The following is an 18,825-nucleotide window of genomic DNA, read 5'->3' as shown; positions in this document are numbered from 1 at the left end:
TAAAGTTTTCAGCCGATAGTGTAAATTTATATATTTTTATTTTAATGGGCGTTATACAGGAGAAGTTACTAAAACCAAATTTAAATTTGAGTATTTTTATCCCACCGGATATAATACATGAATAATCTCATTGATCATTAATACTTTTAACGAGAATTTATCATTTCTGATTATTCGTCGAATCAGGTATAATACATGTCCAATTATGTTGGTCAAATTTAAGTGTTTTTTTTTTACCAGAATGAGTAATTTTGTGCAATTTCATCGTACCACATCTAATACATTAGTAATCACACTGTCGACATTTAAATGACTGCGCTGGAGCGAGCTATTTGTGGACTTCCATGTCACCAGTTTTTTTTTTATTTTTTTTTTATTTATTTATAAAAAGAGTATTACGGCATTACAGCTATTGGCCAATGCGCCATAATACATAATAAATACAAATGTATAAAAATATCTTAATTACAAATAACAATAAAAAGACAGCATCTGTAAATATTAAAGAAATGTGATAATATATACAATTATAAATTTAACCTATTTAATACGTCCACAAACATTATATACTTAGTTAATAAAAAACAAATCAGCCATTATGGTGCCATCAAATAAGCTAATTGTACTATACATAGCATCATGAAACATAAAATCTATCCTGCGACAATGTATTTTGAAGACCGTGAAGCTACGAGTGATATTGGTGGGAACATGAAAATTAATATTTGCCAGTATATACGGATTGTAAATGAACCCACGAAGAAGTAAAAAGAAATGCTTTAAAAGAACAATCACTCTTCGGGTAGACAGGAATTGCATTGATAGCATACCCAGAATAAAGCGAGTAATAGTTATAGACAAGTAAGCACATTAAAAGCACTCAAATGGATATTCACCAAACTGATTAATTTTGTGTAATTTCATGGAACTAAATCTAATACATGAGTTGTAAGATTGGTGCCATTTAATTAAAAGGCTATTCACCAGAATGGTTCATTTTGTGTTTTTTCATATTACGAGATTGGATACAAGAGTAATTACATTGGTCACATTTGAGAGGCGTTTGAACAGAATGAGATAATTTGTGTACTTTCATGTTGCCAGATTGATTACAAGAGTAATTACAGTCGTCACATTTGAAAGGCTTTTCACCAGAATGAATCATTTTGTGTAATTTCATGTGGCTAGATGTTATACACGAATAAGCACACACATCACATTTAAGTGGCTTTTCGTCAAAATGAGACATTTTGTGTAATTTTATCCTACTAGATGCTATACAAGAGTAATTACATTGGTCACATTTAAATGGTTTTTCACCCGAATGAGTCATTTTGTGTTTCTTCATCTGACCTGATGAAATACTTGAGTAATTACATTGGTCACATTTAAATGGCTTTTCACTAGAATGAGTCATTTTGTGTGTTTTCATATGCCAAGATCTTATACATGAGTAGCTACATTGGTCACATTTAAATGGCTTTTCACCAGCATGAGTCATTTTGTGTAATTTCATTGCACCAGATTGTATAGAAGAATAATCACATTGTTCACATTTAAATGGCTTTTCACCAGAATGAGTCATTTTGTGTAATTTCATATTACTAGAATCTATACAAGAGTAATTACACTGGGCACAATTAAATGGCTTTTCACCAGAATGAGTCATTTTGTGTTTTTTCATCTGGCCGGCAAAAATACTTAAGTAATTACAATGATCACATTTAAATGGCTTTTCGCCAGAATGAGTCATTTTGTGTATTTTCATTTGACAGGATGTTATAGAAAAGTAATCACATTGATTACATTTATACGGCTTTCCTCCAGAATGCGTCAATTTGTGCCTTTTCATGTCATTAGATCTTATACATGAGTAATAACATTGGTCACATGTATATCGCTTTTCTTCAGAATGATACAGTATGTTTAGATTCTTGAAATCAGATCGAATGCTTTTGAAATTTTCCATTTTATCGGTTATTGATTTTTTATGACACGCTTTGTGAAGCTTTAATAGAGATAGCGATGCAAAAAAATCAAAACAAAAACTGCACGCAAAATTTGTTTCATTAAACGATTTTTTTTCTAGCTTTATTACGGCTACTAATAATTTGGGGTCTATGGCGTAAGATTGTATATGCTTACGTTTAGCAGTGGGAATGTCTATATTAGTAATCATTTCATATGGCCTCAATTCTTTTTTAATGTCTTGAGAAGCAATCTGCATTTCATCGTATGGCTCCTGTTTTTCTATGATTCTCTCTGGCAATCTGAGACTAGCGGAATATGCCATGGCAGTGGATGCAGGAATTAACTATAAGAACGTGAAGTATCGCATTAACATATAGGCATACGACATAGATTTATCGGAAAATATTATTGAAAATATCACAAACCTTAAAGATTACTGTAAAAATCTAGACATACAGGAAGAATAGAATTTACAGAAAGAAATGGTGTGTTGATAAGTTATATCGGTCTCTTTATTTAAAGTAAATACGGATGGATCATAAATATATCATTTCAGACGATTGTTTATATACCCAACACTACATTATAATGTATGTTAAGCGCAACCCACATTGAGGTGCATGTCGCCTACTGTCACGCTGTCTCGGCAAAAAATTTTGTCTATGGTTTCGTCATTTTGCAGAATATTTAGAACGTGCACCCTCTCGTTAATTCGCTGAAGGATAACACTGATGAAGAGTGCCTACTATAATGCATTAGTAATTTGAATTATTAATAATTAGTCATGCTTATTTCACTTAATATTAACAGTTTCTATGTGCGCGTACGTTAAAATACATGCGGCATGATATCCATTGATAATATAACCCAAACAGCAGACCATAGATAATATACAACGTTCTTATCGCAAATACATGTAGTGGCCGAATAATAACTATCAAATTCATCTATTGTTTATAAAAATATCAAGTTACTTTGCAGCGATACATTCCCACTGAATGTATTTTCTAATAAACAACAGAGCATATCGTCAGCGAAATTAGAGACGGTGTAGTATTACATATAACAATACTTAATTAGTATTACGGCGTATTGAGCTGAGTAAACGTTTCCCATAGTATTTGCTTACAACTATAATAACATAATACTCGTATCATAGCGCATTATACTATTACTATATTAGCTGAATAATCAGTTTTCTCGTAGTGTCATATTTTATAACAAATAATATTTCATTTCACTATTCGATTTAAAACGCTGATGCTTATAATTAATCTAATGTAATTGTATACCTATTATATTGTATCTTGTGTAATTTTGTGTTGACGTGTTACTTTTGTATTGTATAAATAAGGAAAAACAATTCAACTCAAATCAGTCACTCGACTCAGAGTAATTAGCAAGTAACTATCATTGTATAAATACGCTGCTAAATAAATCTCACCATACGACATCGAAGACTTTGTCATTACTATCATCCTCTACCTACGCATCGACACCACACTGGAGTGACCTCAACAGTGGCGACCAATAGCCAACAGTGGTGAACCCGACGTTCCACGCAATCGCAAATTCAACATTCAAGAAAATGCCGAGAGGATATGATGACACCCACAGCCCCGCCGCAACCAGTCACAGCAAACCTTCAAAGGCCGTCGGAGAAGTCAATAGAGTCGCTGTACGAATACCACCCTTCTGCCCAGAGGATCCGGAGATGTGGTTCTGCATGGCAGAAAGGCGCTTTACAGCATCAGGAGTCGTAACGGAGGAGACGAGATTCGGGTACATCCTAGGAGCATTGGACCCACGGTACGCTTCCGAAGTGCGAGACATCATACTAAACCCACCAGACGAAGGAGCATACAAACTCTTGAAAAAGGAATTGATTCGTCGCCTCAGCTCAACTCAAGAGCAAAAAACAAGACGTCTTCTAGAACACGAAGAGATGGGAGATCGAAAACCGTCACAGTTCCTACGACATTTAAGGACGCTTGCCGGTACCGCCATCTCCGACGAAGTTCTAAGAACTTTATGGATGGGTAGATTGTCACACACTATGCAGGTAGTGCTCGCCACCCAAAAGGACACAGATCTGGATAAAGTGGCGGACCTGGCTGATGCCATGGTAGAAGCCACAGAAAGACCGTCAATCTCGGAGGTTTTCATGGAAGCACTGATTGAGACCAGGATGCGGAAATTGACAGTCTCATTGCAGGAGCAAATGACAAGTATACGAAACGAAATTGCCAGTTTCCACAGCCGTGACTCACGCCCACGGGTAAAAAACCACGGCCAGAGATTCAATAACCGCTCACGAAGCCGTACACGTTCATCTAGTCGCAACAGAGAAGATACCCAAGGCAAATGCTGGTACCATCATAGGTTCGGAGCAGCTGCACAGAAGTGCAGACAACCCTGCAGCCACCAAGAGGGAAACGCTCCGGGCAATCACTGATAGCGGCCAGCGAATACAGCCCGATGTCAAGCCGCTTATTTGTCGCCGACCGCAACATGAAAACGCAATTTCTAGTAGACACAGGTGCCGATCTCTGTGTGTACCCACGTTCTAAGGTTCCAGGACGTCTAACAAAAACGACATACGAACTGTCAGCGGCAAACGGAACAGTAATCGCTACATACGGAAACCTTCCGCTGACATTAAACTTGGGCCTAAGACGAGACTTCACATGGAGGTTCGTCATTGCCGATGTTAGTAAGCCCATCATTGGAATTGACTTTTTAATCCATTTTGGATTGTTAGTCGACGCCAAGAATAGACGTCTGTTGGACCAAACCACTCATCTCACCACTTCCGGAAACCGCAGTACGGGAGAGGTTCTTTCGATCAAAACCGTTTCAGGCAGGTCTGCGTATCACGACCTGTTGCAACAGTTTCCAGACCTCACACGTCCTGATGGCACAGTCAAAACGCCGCATCACACAACGAAACACCATATTGAAACAACACCGGGACCACCAGTAGCTGCTCGCCCAAGACGACTCGCCCCAGATAAATTACAGATTGCGAAGAAGGAGTTTCAGAATATGATGAGACTTGGAATCGCTCGACCATCAAGTAGCAGTTGGGCATCACCGTTACACCTGGTCGCCAAATCGAACGAACAATGGCGTTCATGTGGTGACTACCGAAGTCTGAACGCCAGAACCATACCAGATCGGTATCCGGTACGTCACATTCAAGATTTTGCTCAAGCTCTCCGCGGGAGGAAAGTATTTTCCACCATCGACCTGGTCCGAGCATACAATCAAATCCCAGTCGCCGAAGAAGACATACCGAAGTTTGCCATTACGACACCTTTTGGCCTCTTCGAGTTCCCATATATGTCGTTTGGCCTCCAAAACGCAGCGCAAACTTTTCAAAGATTCATCGACGAAGTACTACAAGGCATGGACTTTTGCTATGCCTACATTGACGACATCTTGATCGCTTCAAGCTCAGAAGAAGAACACCTCCAACACCTGCAAGCGCTCTTTACACGTTTGCAGGAGTACGGAGTTGTGGTAAACTCAAGGAAATGTGACTTTGGTAACTCAAAGGTCAAGTTCCTCGGATATCTCGTATCTGCGGATGGCATTTGTCCACTACCCGACAAGGTGGAAGCCATTCGGGAGTACAGCCGCCCAGAGAATGCCAAGAGCCTACGCCGATTTTTGGGTATTTTGAACTTCTATAAAAGGTTCATACCCAATGCTGCAGGTACTCAAGCACCTCTGCACACACTTCTCCAGGGTAAGGTAAAAGGCAAGCAGCCTATTCCATGGACTCCCGAGACTAACAAAGCATTTGAAGCATGCAAGAACAGTTTGGCTGATGCAACACTGCTAGCTCATCCGAAAAATGACGCACCTCTAGCTATCAGTGACGCCTCAGACACAAGTGTTGGCGCAGCACTCCACCAATTGATCGATGATCAATGGGAACCACTCGCGTTTTTCTCCAAGAAACTCAGCCCAGCCGAGCAGAAGTATGGAGCTTACGACCGTGAACTTCTAGCGATCTACATGGCAGTCAAGTATTTCCGACACATGGTAGAAGCCCGATCATTCGTCATATACACGGACCACAAGCCCATCACTTTTGCTTTCAGATAGAAAGCCGAGAAATGTACTCCACGACAGTTTCGGCATTTAGACTTCATCGGACAATTTTCAACCGACATCCGCCACATCTCTGGCAAGGACAACGTCGTTGCCGACGCTCTTTCTAGAGTAGAAGCGATTGCCGAAAATCCACTCGATTACGCAAGCCTAGCAGCTGATCAACAAAAAGATGAAGAGCTAAAGATATTCCTACGCGACGGATCTGCCTTACAACTCAAACAGGTGCAGATTCCGGAAGCTAACGTAGCTATCTTTTGCGACGTGTCTACTGCATACGCAAGACCTTTTATCACCAAGCCGTTCCGTGAAGCTGCATTCAATACAATACACCGACTTTCACACCCTGGCATAACCGCAACCACGAAACTCGCAACACAGCGTTTTGTGTGGCCTTCTATCGAAAAGGACTGCAAGCAATGGGCTCGCAGTTGCATTCAATGCCAGAAGAATAAAGTTAAACGCCATGTCTCAGCACCATTAGGCACGTTTGTACCACCGTCAACTAGATTTGAGCACGTCCACATCGACATCGTCATCCTACCACCGTCGGAGGGATATCGATACTGTTTAACATGTGTAGACCGCTTTACTAGATGGCCAGAAGCCTTGCCGTTGAAAGACCAAGAAGCAGACAGTAGCACGAGCATTTTACTCCGGATGGATCACGCGATTTGGAACTCCAGTACGAATCACCACGGACCAAGAAAGACAGTTTGAGTCACAGCTGTTCAGACAACTAAATCGTCTGGCAGGTACAACTCACATTCACACCACCGCATACCATCCCGCAGCAAATGGCATGGTCGAGAGATTACATCGACAAATGAAAGCAGCCATCAAATGCCATCAAAACACGCGTTGGACAGAGACACTGCCCACAGTCTTGATGGGAATCAGGGCAGCTTGGCGAGAAGATCTCAAAACTACCTCAGCCGAGCTGGTCTATGGCAAACCTCTACGGTTACCTGGCGAATTCTTAGGTTCAAAACAACCCAACGACTGTGAACCAGCCAATTTTGTCAAATATCTCCGACAACATTTTTATGAGTTGCAACCCGCCAAAACAACGCACCACGGCAAGAAACAATCATTTATGTTCAAAGATTTGGATAAAACCACGCATGTGCTACTCCGAGATGACACCGTCAAAAGACATTTGCAGTCGCCATACACTGGCCCACACGAAGTAATCAGCAGGAATACTCGAACCTACGTCATTCGCGTTCGAGGCAAGGACATCACAGTCACTGTAGACCGCCTTAAACCTGCATACATAATAGCAGAAGAGGACGACAACTCATCAAAAGAGAAACCAGCATTGAACGATCCAGCACCAGAAGACATCAGACAGCATGACTACGTCACGCGTAAAGGCAGACGTGTACACTTCCCTGATCGTCTAGGCTACTGAAAAACATCCTAAAAGTGCATATTCCATAGTACTACGGAACATATATCGTTATATCATTTATACATTAGTAAATCGTTTAGGTTAACACGTAATTAAATTCCATTGTTATATCCTTTTTTTTTCAACAACAAAAAACCCACTCAATTATATCATATAGTATCGAAATTAGTAAATTTCTGGAAAGGGGGTATGTAGTGGCCGAATAATAACTATCAAATTCATCTATTGTTTATATAAATATCAAGTTACTTTGCAGCGATACATTCCCACTGAATGTATTTTCTAATAAACAACAGAGCATATCGTCAGCGAAATTAGAGACGGTGTAGTATTACATATAACAATACTTAATTAGTATTACGGCGTATTGAGCTGAGTAAACGTTTCCCATAGTATTTGCTTACAACTATAATAACATAATATCATAGCGCATTATACTATTACTATATTAGCTGAATAATCAGTTTTCTCGTAGTGTCATATTTTATAACAAATAATATTTCATTTCACTATTCGATTTAAAACGCTGATGCTTATAATTAATCTAATGTAATTGTATACCTATTATATTGTATCTTGTGTAATTTTGTGTTGACGTGCTACTTTTGTATTGTATAAATAAGGAAAAACAATTCAACTCAAATCAGTCACTCGACTCAGAGTAATTAGCAAGTAACTATCATTGTATAAATACGCTGCTAAATAAATCTCACCATACGACATCGAAGACTTCGTCATTACTATCATCCTCTACCTACGCATCGACACCACACTGGAGTGACCTCAACAGTGGCGACCAATAGCCAACATACATAATGCCAACCGCTAAAAACAAAAAGAAACATGATTTTTACATGACATTCGAAAAGTGCAGGCATATTGTGGAATATGATAAAATCGTTCAAAACGTAATGCAGGTGGCGATACAGTGCCGTTCAATTTGAGGTGACCTCATTGTTGTTTTAGTGATTAAAGAAGATTTTGCCAACTGACAATGTTCCTTTAAAGGTTCAAAATGTGCTACGGGATAGGAGCATCAGTCTCATTTTTAACACCAAGAACGACATTACACACTTTATCCCCGTAGCGGCAGCCTGTGACAGTAGGCAAAATGCACCTCAATTTGGGTCGCGCTTTACATTACGTAGGATATGCCGAAGACTAGATATGATAGTATAAGATAGCGCTTATATGGAATCTGGCTAAATGTGTTTACTTAACCTTATGGGGATTCATAATAAACGCAAGTCTATTTTGATCAAATAATCCTAATTCTATTTATATTCGCTGACGACCTACATATTTTTTAGCAGTAGGCTAGTACTTCTTCCTGAGTGCAAGGCATAGTAACTATATTGTTAAAAAATCATAGAAATTTATATAAGTAATTGATTTACTAGTATGCATTATAAATAAGAGCATCGGGGTTGCGGACTCTAACATTTGCTTCAGGGTTTTGTGTCAGGAAGATACTTGAAGTTAAAATGAACTTACTGGAAATTAGCATGCGATTTATTACTGGAAGGGTTATGAAAATAACAATTAGTTAAGTATATTATATAGATTTTAAAATTTAAAAAAAAAACAATAAATGTAATATATTTTTTGAGGCATACCCTACTATCAGTTTATGTATGATATAGCAAACGAGCAGTTTTCCTTATATACGGGCTGTTCCCATGCCTATAGTCACCAAATTCCATATGACCAGGTGCTTGAGGTGAAATGCCGCATGTTGCATGGAAATAAAGCAGTATTTTAAGATCCGGTGTACCCAGGTGAGATTAGATTATATACCTGATTTGCTGGATTGCATTCCGAATAAGAGCAACCGGGTTGTGGATCCTCATGAATGCTTTGGCTCATTGTGTCTTCAACATACTCTTCTTTGAAATCGACTCCCGGAAAATTAATATCAGATTGTTTAGTGGCTTTCTGAAAAAACAAAAAAATATAAACACATTTTAAAATAAAACAAATCTGCTGTTTGATAACGTGCAGCGTACTATTGGTATTGGCAAATCTGGTAGGAGATTGTTCTATAACGCAGTGCTCCGCAACCGGTGTGCCGTGAGACGATGCTAGGTGTACCACAGCGCAATGTTTCCAAAGAAACAATACAAATAATTTTGTATATTATACTCTACTAAGTTAATAGCCAAATTTTTGTACATGGATGGTAATATATTTGAGCACCTGTATTTACTTAATAAAACAATGCAAGATCAGAATGAAAATATATCGACGTGCTCTGATAAAGTAGAAGATGTTAAGACTAGTATCTCTACAAATGTACCAAATGATCTACCACCTACTACCTACATACCAAGCACTTTATTTTGGATCCATCTCAAAAACATTTAACTTTGCTGCAAAAGAAATTTCATCATTACTTTCATACAATCAATACGACTGGATGCGAAACCCTTCTGGAAACAATGCCGAAAATTCTATAGAAGCACTTTCCTTATAAATTCTACAGGAATTTGTTGAATTGAGAAACAACGGGACGCTAAAACAAAAATTCGCTGATGTTCCATTGGCTATTTTCTGGATTTCGGTTAATAAAGAATTGGGCAGAAAGGGGACTGACAGAGCTTTAGCCAGGGGACCGAGGCTCAGAGGGGCCGGCGTGACAGGTCAACTATATAAGTGAGACAAACACAAATTAAAAATGTGGTCTAATGGTAAAAAAGTCGCCTGCGGCGCTATTTTACAGAGTACGCTGGTATGAATATTTTAAAACATGTGATTGTAGGATACGATTTATTATTATTACTTATGTCAATTTACTCGACAATTAATAAATTATTCTTCAACCGACAACTATCCATAATTCAAGTGGATGCATTAATAAATACGAAAAACGCTAATTTAGAGTCTCACACAGGGCGTTGGAGCAGGAGCACGGAGCAGTGGAGCAATAAGGTTTTACCCGGAGCACTGAATATTTGTAGTGCCCCACTTCTCCAGATGTTTTTTTTTATTATTAAATTTTCATCGTATAATCTGGGGTATAGAAATTCCTTCCCCTTCAGGATATGGGGTACATATTTTGGTATATAAATTGCTTTACGTGTGGTGTGCCGTAGAATTCTGAGAAGACCTTTGGTGTACTGTGGGCGAGAAAAGGTTTCGGAGCACTGCTATAACGGACATTATGTGCGGGCTTTTATTTCGCCTCCAGTGGGTCTATTCTGTACCTATCGACCGCTAAAGTAATACAGTGATAAATATTATCAAACTTAGGGTAGGGTTGTTGTTGGGAATAATGGATCGTTTAGAGGATGTTAAATTATGAACATGGTTTTCTTCATATGATTAACTTTATTATTATCATCATCATGAATAATAATGTACAGAGTAATAGATTACATTGATTATGCGACCGTTACAATAGACCTTCGATTATACACTAATGTCACGCCGGACACTCAAGTGAACATTTAACTGTAATTAGTATTAATTAGTATTTAGCATTGGCGGACAGCCAGTGCCGTAGTTAAACGTATTAATAATATTCTTATATTATTACTTATAATATTTAGTTATGTTATTATATTAGACGGCTATATATCAACACGCCTCTTAGCCGTTTAATTACTTTTGTATCTGTACATTAGATTAACTTCAGTCTTTGACGATTTTCCAGGAAGCTCGTTTTATCCAATGCTTTGGTAAAGATGTCCGCTATATTATTTTTTGAATCAACTTTTACTATGTCAATCGTCTTGTTTTGGTAATGTTCGTTTACATAATGAAATTGAATTTTAATGTATTTAGAGTTTTTTGTAAAATTTCCAAACTTTGCAATAGCGACCGCTCCGCTATTGTCCTCGTGAATTTTGATTGGTGTATTTACTTTTAAATCAAAACTTTCGTTACATATATTTCTCACAAATAAAATTTCTGTGACTGCTTCTGACAGTGCTATATATTCCGCGAAAGTGGAGCATTTTGTAACCACATTTTGTTTTTTTGACTTCCAAAAAATTAAATTTCCGTTTAGTCGAATAGCGTAACCGCTCGTCGACTTTCTGTCTATATTGTCGCCCGCATAGTCTGAGTCGACGTAACAATCAATTTTATCGTTCTTTTCGTTTTTGCCATATCTTAATTTTAGATCTTTGGTCTTAAATGAGTATTTTAGAATTCGCATCGCATACTTGTAATGGGTTTTGTCGTAGCAGTTTTGAAAACGGCTTAAATAATTAACGCTGTACGCGATATCAGGTCTAGTGCCTGAGCTTATGTATAAAAGTTCGCCGATCAAGTTTCTGTATTTTATTGATTCATCTGTTTCGCTCGCTTGATCGATTTTTAGGTTTGTCTCCATTGGAGTTTCGTATAGTTTAGAATTTTCTAACTGATATTTAGAGGCTAATGATTCGATATATTTTGTCTGGCTTAGCTTCATGTTGTTTTGATCTTTATTGTAATCAATATCGATGCCTATATAACTTTTAACCTCATTAAGGTCTTTCATCGTAAATCTTTTCATTAAACTTTTCTTAATTAAGTCAATTTTTAATTTGTCTTTCCCACAGATCAACAGATCGTCTACGAATACCAGGAGATATATTGATTCCTTATTTTCTGTTTTTACATAAAGACAATTATCGTATTTGCTTCTCTTGAAATCTAATTTTTTACATATTCATCGAATGTTTCGTACCACGCAAGTGGACTTTCTCGCAAACCATATAACGCTTTCTCTAGTTTGCAGACTTTATTTTTTTCCTTTTGATAGCCTTTTGGCTGGTAAATATAAACTTCGCTTTTAACTGGTCCATTGAGAAATGCGGTCTCAACGTCCATCTGGTCAATGAAGAGATTATTCGTTGTGCAATAACTCACAAGAATTTTAAAAGTTAACATTTTTCCCACGGGGGAATAAACGTTTTCCAAGTGTTCTCTTTGTTGAAAGCCGCGTACTACTAGACGCGCTTTATATGTATCATCGCTCTTTCTTTTAAATATCCATTTAACATCGATTATTTTCTTATCAGTCGGCTTTTCGACTAGACACCATGTTTTGTTTTTATTTAGACAGTTAATTTCTGAATCCATCGCCGCTCGCCAATGGTCAGAGTCTTTTGAGGTTAAAGATTCCTCATATGTACTTGGCGCATTTGCGTTTATGTAATTAACGTATATACAGTGAGCTATAGGATTTCCGTAACGCTCAACTGTCTTTTTTTCGCGTGCGGATACTCGTCTAGTTTTAACTTTGACCGATTCGCTCGCCTGTTCATTTTCAACAAATACTTCATTATCATTATCATTTTCACGCTCATTTTCACTTTCGCTCAATTCGATCTCCGAGTCCTGCTCATTTAAATCAATGTTTACACGGTTTTGTGATTCGTTATTTCCGTCGAAAATGTTTTCATTAGTCTGATTTTCTAGGCATATTAGTCTTGTACCTTTTTCGATAACCTGCACATGTCTTGCCTCGATCACCTTATTTTTAACCAAAACTCGGTACCCGAAATGTGTATATCCTACGAGTACTCCGATTTGTGACTTATCGTCCCATTTTTTTTCTGTTTATTAATGTTAATTCGGACAAAAACTCTTGAGCCATAAATTTTTAAATGTTTGGCTTTCGGCTTAACCCCGAAAAATATTTCATAAGGCGTTTTATTCTCGCACGTATTTGCGATAGTTCGATTTTTTAAATAGGCAATTGTATTTATTGCCTCGGGCCAATAAATTTTACTTATGCGCGCCTCTTTAATTAAACATCTTGCTATATCCATTGCTGATCTATTATAACGTTCAGCGACTCCATTGAGTTCATGTACGTTTGTCGGACATGGTAAAATTTCGATTCCCTTTTTGTTTGCAAATTCGTATATTTCTCGATTTAAATATTCGGTCCCCTTATCGCATTGCAATCTTTTTATTGATTTCCCGAATTGATTCTCTACAAAATTTATGTGATTTTTGAGACACTCGGCCGTTTCTGATTTATTTTTTATACAATAAATTTTTGCACATTTGCTGTAATCGTCTATGACAGTCAAAAAGTATTTTTCACCTTTATAGCCCACAATATTGTGCGGACCGTTTAGATCGGTGTGTATTATTTCGTTTATCGCTGTTGTTTTCGCGCGGTGATTTTCGAAAGGTAAATTTGCCATTTTACTTTCAATACATGTCGCGCATTTCATTTCTTGTTTTTCAAGATGGTCTGGTAGTCCATCAAGTAACTTATCTTTTACTATTTTTTCTAGATATCTAAAGTTTACATGGCCTAACGCACGATGCCACTTTTCCTTTTTTGTTAATCTCGTTGTATTTGTGAAGGCTTCATTTAGATAATCATTGTATGTACTAATCTTGCTTGAATCTTTAGGATTTTTTACACAGCTAGTCATGTAGTATAAATCATTTATTTTATTAGCCACTGCTATAAGGTTTCTGGTTTTTTTATCAAAGATTTTGGCGTTTGAATCGCGCGCTACTATTGTGCAATTTTGTGTTATTTTTGAAAAACTTAACAGATTTTTCTTTAAACCTTCTACTAAATAGACGTTTTTTAGTTCTACTGGCTCAACATTGTTATGGTTTTTAAAGTAACTTACAATATTTCCCACTTTTGTTGCTCGCAACTTTTTTCCGTCGGGTAGGTTTACGTCGATTGGCTCTTTAAGCTCAACGCAACTTGAATAGAACTTATCGCTTTTCACTAGGTGATCTGTGCACCCGCTATCGAGTAACCACTTTATTTCACTCTCACTTGTTTCTTCACTGTTTGCACTGAGTTTATGATGATTGACTTGAAGAGCCCACGTCTTCAAGTTTTGTTGTTGTTGCTGCTGCTCGATGCCTCTGCCTCGGCTGCCGCCTCGCTGGTATCTGGTGCCTCTGCCTCTGTGATATCCAAATTTCTCGTAATTGTTTTTGTTCGTCGGCTGTTGTGATGTATTGCCGCTGTTTCTGGTGCTGGGCCCATATCCCTGCTGTAGATTGTCGGTTTGATTTGCGAACCAACACTGTTGCTGCTTGTGTCCTTGCTTATTACATATATAGCACAGGCTTTTTGTTTTTGTTTTCGTATTGAACGTGCTGACATTCGTCTTTTGTGGATTTTCCGTGTTTGTTAGGCTTTTTTCCTTGATTTTCGATTTGACATATTCCATTGTTTGTTTTTCCGTCGGAACTATGTCAATGAAATCACCTATCGCACTATAGCTTAACGGTAGTGCCTTTATTAAATATCTTATCTGCTCTTCTTGTTGAAGAGTACCACCTGCATTTACATATTCATTGCAGGTTTTCTGGAAGTCTAAGAAGAAATCATCGACTGTTGCATAGTTTTTCATTTTAATTTCCTCGATTTTTGACCTGCAGATTATCTGCATCGGCGTTGATTTCGTTGAGTGTATTTCATCTATTTTTTTCAGCATTGTCAATGTCGTGTTGCAGTTCTTGATAAATTCTAATTGGCTATCGGAAACTGCACTAATTAGAATGGTTTTGGCTTTTAAATCTAGTTTTTTCCATTCCGCATATTTTTCTGTTGTTTCCATTGTTCGGATTGCTGGCGCTTGACACTCGTTGTATTCTAGAATGTTCAGCAACCTGTATTTCCAGCTGTTGTAATTCCTTCCTTCGAAGATTGGTATATTTACCTCTGTGATCTTCGTTAGATTTGCCATTTTCGTAATAATAATTTTATTTATTATTTATTTATTTTTCTTTTTTTATTGAATTATTTTGCAGCCTTACGCCGCCACTGCGTTTCACTTAATTAAGCGGTCGGTTTTCTGATCCGCTGTGATCGCATTTGTATTATTGTTACCGGGAACCCGCGGTACAATTTACGGAGCACTGGTTTTACGTTTTACACCACGTTGCACTTGTTTTATATTTCAACCACGTTGCACTAGTTTTATATTTCAACCACGTTCTGCTTCCATGTTGGGAATAATGGATCGTTTAGAGGATGTTAAATTATGAACATGGTTTTCTTCATATGATTAACTTTATTATTATCATCATCATGAATAATAATGTACAGAGTAATAGATTACATTGATTATGCGACCGTTACAATAGACCTTCGATTATACACTAATATCACGCCGGACACTCAAGTGAACATTTAACTGTAATTAGTATTAATTAGTATTTAGCATTGGCGGACAGCCAGTGCCGTAGTTAAACGTATTAATAATATTCTTATATTATTACTTATAATATTTAGTTATGTTATTATATTAGACGGCTATATATCAACAGTTGTATCAAAGTATTAGCACTTATTGTAACAATTACAATACGTTGGTTGTAATTATTGCAATAAGCGCTAAATTTAACAGCACTTCTCTTGCTGATGTTAAAATATAGTACTTATTGCAACAATTACAACCAAGTGATTGTAATTGGTGCAAGAAGTGCTAATATTTTGGTACAAACCTACCCTTAGTTTGATAATATCTATCACTTTATCACATTAGCGGTCGATAAGTATAGAATAGGCCTACAGTTACCGCATGAAGAAGCATGCGTAAGGTGAAAGTACTGCATGTTGTAAGGAAATTGTGACAACTGAGGTGTAGGTACGTCCAGTGCACATGGGATTCAGAATGGCCAAAACGATGGGAGTTAAACACCATAGCAAACAAAATGTTACGTAGGTACTTCACATTCAACGGTGGTCAAGCTGTTCGTTTTGTTTTTCAGATGGTAAATCAATAGGATATACAACGGTTGGACTTGAGTAGCTTTTTTTAAATTGTTGTAGAACAGACAAAAAAACTATTAAGTATATCTTTTTAATTAATAATTAATATTTCTGGAATTCAGTTCATTCCATCTCTTACACGATCAGTATTTCTGTCACTATTTAAAAAAAACTACTTACCCGATTCACTTGCTCTGAATGAGAACAATCCTGTTGCGGATCTTCATAATTGTCTTCAATAAACTCAGTCTTGATGTCAATTAGCTGAGTGCCTGACTTCAATGATATTATTGCCGGGTCTGAAACAATAGTCTGAAAAACAAAAAAAATATGTTATAAAATCAAGAATATTTTTAAGAAGACCGACAACACGTGTGAAGCTCGACCACACACTTGAGGGGTCTCAGCTCTTACACTCTGCAATGTGAATATGGTGTCTGTTGTTATCTAACAACAAACTTCAATAAGAACGAGTATTTTAAAATATAATGATAACAAGCATATTGCAAACAATAATATGTACTGATCTACGATAATATTTGAATTGTCAATGTCAATTATTCATAACTAGTACCTATAAATTAATTTGAAATAAAACAAAATAGTATTATGAATATAAATGGAGGAAACTTGTCGATATTCAATTATGTCGGCCAATTAAATCGCTATTAGCCTCTAGAATAAGAACACTCAATGTTAATTAAAAAATAATTACAAGATAAAAAGAACTTTTTATGTACAACGTTTTAAAATTTTCTGTTGAATCATATAAACTTAACTTGACTAGCTTAAACGATCAAAAAAAAATGTACTTGATAGAAATAATACTGAAATATCATTTTGACATTTCATATTGATTTTCATAGTAACGCACATATATAATAAGAATTTAGTTGCTAGGACCCCAGACCCCTAGCAACCAATAATGGTATAGAAATAACTTTTCATACAAAACAGAATTAACTGAAAATGAATTCAATTCTACTTAAAGATGGCTAAAAGTATTTAAAAAATGAATTGGCATCGTGTTCTGATATATTCCAAAAGTTTTAAATGTCTAGGTAGTCACGAAGTTAGTTGAAAATCGATTGCAAGATTTGTACCGGTTAAACAACCACCGGACAAATAAGAATACGAGTTAATAAAAACGTTGTAACATAAATGACGTTCGTGACAACGGACCCTAGAAGAACAAATGAATCCAGTTTCAAAATGGCCGCCAGTAATAAAGCTTGTATTATCATGTGTTCCACTGTCGAGAACAGGAATTATTTTGTTTTAGTTTCGTTTATCCGGAGTCCCATGTTTACAGCAGCTGACTTTATGTTATGGAAATAAATGCCTTGTTTGTGGGCAATTATATCAATAACAATGTCAATGTTAGGTGTGGTATCAATTGTTACGAAAACTCATATTTAAAGGTACCTATGTCGCAATTTGCATACGGTTTTTAGTACACAAAATACATACCTACACTGTTAATTACGCCAGACGACACACATCTCAAAACAAACAATACCACGACGTACAACAATCCGATATGAAAAACTAACCTCAAAAGTGTATCCGCCCTCGTCGGTGTCCTCTTGCTTTATGTAGGTAAGCAGCTGGCTGTTAGGATCATGATTCACAGGTACCTCAAACCATTTCTCCGCTTCTGCAACAGGTTCGGAGTCTTCTCGTTCACCTTTACTATCCATTTTATGCATTCAATCGGTCCTCGAGTTTATCGTGGCACACAGAACGTAACAGGCGTGACGTGCGTAAGCATTTCGCCATAGACTAATATACATATAATTACCTACATTTCGCCATAGACAAAAATTTTGCAATTATTATGAAAATTAAATACAAAACTCAACAGTGTTGCCAACCGTACTATAATTATAGTATTTGTACTATAATTTTGGTCCGCGTACTATGTACGATATAAAATAGGTATAGTACGCCCAAAATACTATAATTTTGAAAATCGTACTATAATTTAATATAAAAGTACTATAATTTTGCATTTGTCATTTCGCAATCGAGTAGTCTTCGACAATTTGGAAATCTGCGGCCCGCGGCGAAATATTTTTCCTAAAAAAACAAGCCGACCATGAAAAATTGGGAACCTGCGGCCCGCGACGAAATATTTTTCCTAAAAAAAATAAGCCGACTATGAAACATAGGGAACATGCGGCCCGCGGCGAAATATTTCTCCTAATAAAAACGAGCCGACTATGAAAAATTGCGAAAATTTTCATTTTCAACAGATGACAACGCGTACTATATTTTATCCCCAAATACTATAATTTTGGAGGCTCTGTACTATAATTCCCTTTTCAAAATATGGCAACACTGAAACTCAACTTTCTTTGGTACCTAGGTACATCTCCACATGCCACCTTCCCGTTATAATCTTTCTGGTCCACTGGTTTGCAAACCAAAGCATTTTGTTATGCCAGCGCTCCATTGGCGAGCCAAAAGTTCGAGGACAATAAATAATAATAATTATTGTCCGATTTGTAAATAATGCTCTGTTACTGATCAACGAACGAATAAAAAAGTCGTGCTGTCAAAAGTGAAAAGTGTCGATTCTCGCAATGTCTTCCGATAATCCTATAATTTTGTGTTATTTATATTT

General features: G+C 37.0%; 1 long non-coding RNA gene across 1 annotated transcript; it reads right to left on the bottom strand.

Annotated features, from left to right (window-relative positions):
* Nucleotides 1-384: 384 nt before the first annotated feature.
* LOC147076021 (uncharacterized) lies at nt 385-17,964 on the bottom strand. Its single transcript, XR_015069917.1, has 4 exons — nt 17,753-17,964; nt 16,380-16,511; nt 9,302-9,439; nt 385-2,314 (listed from the first exon to the last, which is right to left on the bottom strand). It is a non-coding gene; the product is annotated as an uncharacterized LOC147076021 (long non-coding RNA).
* Between the last annotated feature and the right edge of the window lie 861 nt (nt 17,965-18,825).

Source organism: Rhyacophila brunnea, unplaced genomic scaffold (assembly GCF_057557595.1).
Source record: "Rhyacophila brunnea isolate RB1 unplaced genomic scaffold, BYU_Rbru_1.0 scaffold_136, whole genome shotgun sequence".
In the NCBI taxonomy this organism is placed as follows: Eukaryota; Metazoa; Arthropoda; class Insecta; order Trichoptera; family Rhyacophilidae; genus Rhyacophila; species Rhyacophila brunnea.
Note: the sequence above shows the minus strand (reverse complement) of the source record. Positions and strands in the feature narration are given on the sequence as shown.